Source organism: Thalassophryne amazonica, chromosome 12 (genome assembly GCF_902500255.1).
Source record: "Thalassophryne amazonica chromosome 12, fThaAma1.1, whole genome shotgun sequence".
Classification (NCBI taxonomy): domain Eukaryota; kingdom Metazoa; phylum Chordata; class Actinopteri; order Batrachoidiformes; family Batrachoididae; genus Thalassophryne; species Thalassophryne amazonica.
In genome coordinates this window covers 103669921-103677432 of record NC_047114.1, presented here as the reverse complement: position 1 = coordinate 103677432, position 7512 = coordinate 103669921, and positions in this window count along the sequence as shown.

Sequence of the window (7512 nt, the reverse complement as noted above, 5' to 3'; positions counted from 1 at the left end):
GTTATGCTGGGCGTTTCCCAGGTAACCTCTGCACCTGGGGGGGGGGGGTGTTTTTGTTTGTTGATTCCCTGTTCCACCTCCGGCTTCAGCGCGCCTTTGAGCCGTCTGCCATCGGCGTGGCTGAGGTTTGGGGCAGTGGGATATACCCGCAGCTGGTGGCTGGTTTGGAAGTCGGAGGAGTGGCGCCGTTTTGTGCCGTCTGCCATAACCGCTGTTCCACTCCTCCCAGTTGGCTTCTGGGGTATAGTCACGGTTTGTGACGCTGGACGTGCTTCCAGTTTCCACTGCGCCAAGGGGGTGGGGTTGGGGTTGTTTTGTTTGTATGTTTTTTTTCTTTCCTTTTGTTTTTCACCCCAGTTTCCGCCCTCAGGGTGTGACTGTGGTGTCCTCTGGGGGGGAAAGGGCTGTGGGTCCATCTAGCCATAGACGGCCAGGGCTGGGTCCGTTGGTCATGAGGGGAGGCGTCTCCTGGGGTTGATGGAATGGTCCTCTGGGAGGCGCTGGGAGTCCCCGTGGGTGACGTTGGATCCCAGAGGGACCTCGGCTGTGGTTATTACTCCTGGAGCTGGAGGGATGTCCTCTGGGGGGTGTTGGTCCCTACATGTCATTGGGGGGGGGGGGTTAGCATTTTTATTTGCAAGCTTAAGTTTGGGTTGTTTTTCTTTTCTCCCCTTCCCCGGGGTTTGATGGAACGGTCCTCTGGGGAGGGGGGGGGGGGTGTTAGCATTGTTATTTGCAAGCTTAAGTTTGGGTTGTTTTTCTTTTCTCCCCTTCCCGGGGTTTGATGGGACGGTCCTCTGGGAGGGGGTGGTGGTTTGGTTGTTTGTGTTTGTCTTTTTTGTTTTATGACTAATCAGACTGAACATGGCTGGACAAAGGCTGACCGCACAGGTTTAAGACCTCCTGGCCACACCTGTGCTAAGTGACTGACAGAAACAAAGGCAAAGATGCAGCCAGAGGAGAAGACATCAACCGTTCTGTTAAATGAAGATTCTGTTGGAAGACGAATGCAGATACGGTTTCCAGCCATGGTCCCTGGAGGGGGGTGTTTCTCCTGGGCCAGGTTTGTGTGGTCGCCGGGAGGCTTCCCGTGAGGGTGGGGTGCTGTTGTGGCTGGCGTGCCTGGCTGGCTTTTGTGTGTCTTTTGTTTCTGTCTTTTGGTTTTCCTCCCAGGTGGTGCGCATTTGGGACTGAGTGGCTGTGTAGCTGAGTTTATCAGGACCTCACCCTGATCACCTGAGGCTGATCACGTGCAGCTCGTCAGGACTCACAGCTGTGGTGCATCTACATGGATTGGAACATGGTAGCATTTAAGTCTGGAGTACACAGTGTGTATTTGCCAGAGACTCGACCTTGTGACCAGACGGGTGAGATCGTTGTCTCAAGAGCCATCTCATCATCAGTGGATGCAGAGAACGTCCAGGTTTGATGCATGGTCTGTGAAAGAGGAGGGGGTGAGGTCTCACGCTCGTCAGCACACTTCCTGAGGTACGTTAGATTTTGTGACTAACATTTATACAGTCAGTAAATGTGGTGTCCCTCACACCTTATTGTATTGAGCTGTTATGTTGGTCGTTTTAATTAGCTTCCACTGCAGTGAGTTTGTGAACAGGATGTTCCATGCCTGCAGGGTGGGAAGCTGATTAGTAATTAAGCCAGGAAGTGTTTGCTGTTTGTACACCTTTGAGCGTTCTCTCTGTGTGTTGAGTGTGGACTCACAAGATGATTTCTTCATTCATAGACTCGGTTTGTCGCGGCCACCTGGGGGGTGTCGGCGGGGTCCTGGGGTCCGAACTGGTTCTGGCTCCGGACCGTTAGCGCTGCTGGGAGCGCACCGCAATCCACCACGCCAGACCGCGCACTTTTATATTTATCACATCACTGTTATGTTTATTAAACTCTGTTATCCTTTGTACCGTGCTCTGCTTATTTTATACTGGGTCCTTCAAACGCTGGTCGGTTCTCCGGGCTGCGTCCGACACATAACACCTTCGCCATGGAACATTATACTTAAACAGGTAATGATGTCACATAGTTAACACCATCAACTTCCTTCCACTTCTAAAACATGCAGAACAAGTTGGTGAACGTAGATGATGATCACCGTGAACTTACGAGTAACGGCTTCTGTGTGGCGGCATACCGAATATCGCCCCTTCGCCATGAAATTACCTTCTTCCTTTTGACGGCTTTAATTTTGTCATATCATCATGAAAATTGATACACAGGTCAAGCATGATAGCCTCTTACAATTCATAGGGGCATCACCCATGGGCGGGGCAAAATGCCTCAATAGCACCCCCTTGAAACTTAAAAAAAACCCCTCCCCTTAGGGGTTTTTTTTGTACTAGGGAGATGAAAATTGGTACACGTGTGACTTGCATAGACGTACAAAAAAGTCTCTTGCACCATGGGTCTACTCCAAACAGGAAGTCGGCCATTTTGAATTTTCTTCTCATTTTGGCGTGATTTCCACATGTTGTATTTGAACGAACTCCTCCTAGGGATTTTTTCCAATGCACTTCAGATTTATTTAACAGCATCCAGAGATGATACAAACCAAAAGTTATCGAAAGCTTTTCTCTATGTTGAAGGGTGCGGCCGCTGTGGTGCTGCCATTTTGACCATTCGCCATAGAACATCAAGTCATGATAACTCCTTCATGCTTTGCCTGATTGACTTGAAACTTCACATGTATGATGACAGTTGGCCCCTCAACACACCTGACCCCTCTGTTTGTACACTGTGCGCCTCCTAGTGGATGAACCATCAACATGTCATAACTCCTTCATGCAATGTGTGATTTCCTTAAAATTTGAACTGTGGGATGAGTGGTTGCCCCTGCATGCACATGCCCACATGTGTTCACAAGGGCACCCACTGGCCTGGGTAGGCGGTCGCGCGGAACGAGGGCCCTTATATGACTGCTTGCAGTCCTAGTTAGTTATTATTACTATTGTTGTTGTTGCTATTATTATTTTTAATGTATAAACAAAAATACATTTAAAAAAATTACAATTTGTAATACATTTGACTCTTTTACAACAACAGATGCTGAACCACATTATACAGAAAACAAATGCACACAAACGTGCTGAGATGCAAACATCTTAATCAATCAATCAATCAATCAATTTTTTTTATATAGCGCCAAATCACAACAAACAGTTGCCCCAAGGCGCTTTATATTGTAAGGCAAGGCCATACAATAATTATGTAAAACCCCAACGGTCAAAACGACCCCCTGTGAGCAAGCACTTGGCTACAGTGGGAAGGAAAAGCTCCCTTTTAACAGGAAGAAACCTCCAGCAGAACCAGGCTCAGGGAGGGGCAGTCTTCTGCTGGGACTGGTTGGGGCTGAGGGAGAGAACCAGGAAAAAGACATGCTGTGGAGGGGAGCAGAGATCGATCACTAATGATTAAATGCAGAGTGGTGCATACAGAGCAAAAAGAGAAAGAAACAGTGCATCATGGGAACCCCCCAGCAGTCTACGTCTATAGCAGCATAACTAAGGGATGGTTCAGGGTCACCTGATCCAGCCCTAACTATAAGCTTTAGCAAAAAGGAAAGTTTTAAGCCTAATCTTAAAAGTAGAGAGGGTGTCTGTCTCCCTGATCTGAATTGGGAGCTGGTTCCACAGGAGAGGAGCCTGAAAGCTGAAGGCTCTGCCTCCCATTCTACTCTTACAAACCCTAGGAACTACAAGTAAGCCTGCAGTCTGAGAGCGAAGTGCTCTATTGGGGTGATATGGTACTATGAGGTCTGTTAAAGATTTTGTATATATGTTATCACTGTTAAACATTTGTACATTTGTCTTCTTTCTCATGAGAACGGTGTTGTGCTGTTTTGCACTTCACCCTGAGAATGTACGTGTTATTCAACCTTGTTTTAGCTTTGTCTTCTTTCTCATGAGAACGGTGTTGTGCTGTTTTGCACCTGTCTTAACGCAATCCTGAGAATTCAATTTTGTTTTAGCACTCTGGGGTCAATCTGAGCTGGGAATGAAGGGCTGGATGTACTTATTATTATAATATAACTTTGTTTTCGCAGCCTCTAACGACTGGGAGTAAGAGAACGTTTTGACTGTTGTGATGTGGTGCTTAGTGTGAAGGAGTGTGAAGGACAGGACACTTCAGGCAGATGCAGAACAGCTGATAACTGCAACAGACGAACGAGATGTGCTGACCTGTGTAAAAGAAAGTGTTCTTCCTTACAGCTGCACTTATTGACGTATGCGTTTATGTTACGGGAAGAAACTTGTCTTGCGTCATCACCCCCACCCTTAGGACAAGTTTTTTGTTTATGTGATGAGGGCGTCTCTTAATAAAAAGAGCGGAAAAGCAGGCCAGACTTTAGTGTAGCCTTGGTGTACAGCCTGACTGCACTCCGCGCGTAAAATTTGACTTTCTGTCTCACTGGTGTTTCTTGACTCTGTTTGTCTTGTTAAAGGTTTTAAAAATGTTTGGAGGAGAAAATACCCAACACCGCCCCTCTCCCTTCCCGTTCTGAAGCAGCCCCACCTTCCCCACGCTCCAGAGCCAGAATGCTCCATGTGACGACAGCTCCCCCTGCTGACAAATCTATGGACACGAGCAGGGCCAAAATAAAATTAGAAAACAGACAGAGGAGGCTGGCCCGCGGAGAGTGCTTTTTCTGCGGCTCTAATGAGCATTTGCAGAAACAATGCCCCAAGGGGTTAAACACCAATGCTCGCCCTTAGAGATTCGGCTAAGGGTGAGCCATAACACACACGCGGGTAATGCACGAAAATCCGCAGGAATCCCAGTTGTGATCCTCTGTGGGGATTTAACCCTTCAAGCCCCAGCACTAATCGACACGGGGTCAGAAGGGAATCTGCTTGATAGCAGATGGGCTAAAGAAGTAAGGCTCCCTCTAGTGGCCCTTCCTTCACCAGTGAGGGTACGGGCACTAGATGGCACCCTCCTTCCACTCATAACACACCAAACACAGCCCTTAACACTGGTTGTGTCTGGAAACCACAGGGAGGAGATTGTGTTCTTCGTAACACCTTCTACCTCCAGAGTTATTTTGGGCTATCCATAGATTAGTAAGCACAATCCCCGGATCGATTGGCCATCTGGGGTTGTGGCTCAATGGAGCGAAAACTGCCACCGGGAGTGTTTAAGATCCTCGGGCCCACCCGGTGTGACTGCTAAAGAGGAGGTTCGAGTCCCTCCCAATCTCACGGTGGTGCCAGCTGAGTACCACAATCTTGCTGATGTTTTCAGCAAAGATCTGGCACTCATGCTTCACCCGCATCGACCGTATGATTGTGCCATTGATTTGATTCCGGGCGCTGAGTTTCCATCCAGCAAACTGTACAACCTCTCACGCCCCGAACGCGAATCGATGGAGACCTACATCTGGGACTCTTTAGCTGCCGGGTTGATCCGGAACTCTTCCTCCCCATTAGATGCTGGTTTCTTTTTTGTGGGCAAGAAGGACGGCGGACTCCGTCCATGCATTGATTTTAGAGGGCTGAACGAGATCACGGTTCGCAATCGATAATCATTGCCCCTATTGGATTCAGTGTTCACGCCCGTGCATGGAGCCAAAATATTCACGAAATTGGATCTTAGGAATGCGTATTACCTGGTTCGGATCCGGAAGGGAGACGAATGGAAGACAGCATTTAACACCCCGTTAGGTCACTTTGAGTACCTGGTCATGCCGTTCGGCCTCACTAATGCCCCCGCGACGTTCCAAGCATTGGTAAACGACGTCTTGCAGGATTTCCTGCATCGGTTCATCTTCGTATACCTAGACGATATCCTCATCTTCTCCCCGGATCCTGAGACTCATGTGCAGCATGTACGTCAGGTCCTGCAGTGGTTGTTGGAGAACCAGCTGTTTGTTAAGGGCGAGAAGTGCGAGTTCCACCGTACTTCTTTGTCCTTCCTGGGGTTCATCATCTCCTCCAACTCCGTCGCCCCTGATCTGGCCAAGGTAGCGGCGGTGAGAGATTGGCCCCAACCGGCAAGCCGTAGGAAGCTGCAACAGTTCCTTGGCTTCGCTAATTTCTGTCGGAGGTTTATCAAGGGCTATAGTCAAGTTGTTGGTCCCCTTACAGCCCTGACCTCCCCAAAAGTTCCCTTCACCTGGCCGGATCGGTGCGAAGCCGCGTTTAGGGAGTTGAAACGCTGGTTCTCTACTGCACCAGTTTTGGTGCAGCCCGATCCTAGCCGCCAGTTTGTTGTGGAAGTAGATGCCTCAGACTCAGGGATAGGAGCCGTGCTGTCCCAGAGCGGGGAGTCCGCTAGGGTCCTCCACCCCTGTGTCTATTTCTCCCGCAGGTTGTCCCCGGCAGAGCGGAATTATGACGTCGGCAATCGGGAGCTCCTGGCGGTGAAGGAGGCCCTGGAGGAGTGGAGACACTTGTTGGAGGGAGCTGTGGTTCCATTCACGGTTTTTACTGACCATAAGAACCTGGAGTATATTCGGACCGCTAAGCGTCTGAACCCCAGGCAAGCCCGTTGGTCTCTATTTTTTGGACGTTTTGACTTCAGGATCACCTATCGCCCAGGGACCACAAACCAGCGGTCAGATGCACTGTCCCGGGTGCATGAAGAAGAAGTCAAGACGGAGCTGTCGGATGCACCAGAAAACATCATCCCGGAGTCCACTATCGTCGCCACACTTACGTGGGACGTGGAGCACATCATCAGGGAGGCCCTGACGCGTCACCCGGACCTCAGCGGTGGACCACCTAACCATTTGTACGTCCCACCAGACACTAGGACTGCAGTTTTGGACTTCTGTCACAGTTCTAAGCTCACCTGCCATCCAGGGGTGCGAAGGACCGTGGCAGTTCTCCGGCAGCGGTTCTGGTGGGCATCTTTGGAAGCCGACGTCTGGGAGTATGTCCGGGCCTGTACCACCTGTGCCAGGGGCAAGGCAGTCCACCAACCAGAGAAAGGACTCCTCCAGCCGTTGCCGGTGCCTCATCGCCCCTGGTCCCACATCGGCCTGGACTTCGTCACGGGTCTCCCTGTGTCCCCTGTGACGATAGTGGACCGGTTCTGCAAGGCGGCCCACTTCGTGGCCCTCCCAAAGCTCCCGACGGCCCAGGAGACTGCAGACCTCCTGGTCCACCACGTCATACGTCTGCATGGTATCCCTGCGACATCGTCTCGGATCGTGGTCCCCAGTTCTCCTCGCAAGTCTGGAGGAGTTTCTGTAGGGAACTGGGGGCCACCATGAGCCTTTCGTCCGGGTACCACCCACAGACCAACGGACAAGCAGAGCGGGCTAATCAAGAGCTGGAACAGGCCCTGCGGTGTATGACGTCCGCGCACCCGACGGCCTGGAGTCAACATCTGGCCTGGATCAAGTACGCTCATAACAGTCAAGTTTCATCAGCAACCGGCCTCTCCCCATTTGAAGCGTGTTTGGGGTACCAGCCCCCATTGTTTCCGGCTGTGGAGGGAGAGGTCGGGGTTCCCTCGGTCCAGGCCCACCTCAGGAGGTTCCGTCGGGTGTGGCGTACAGCC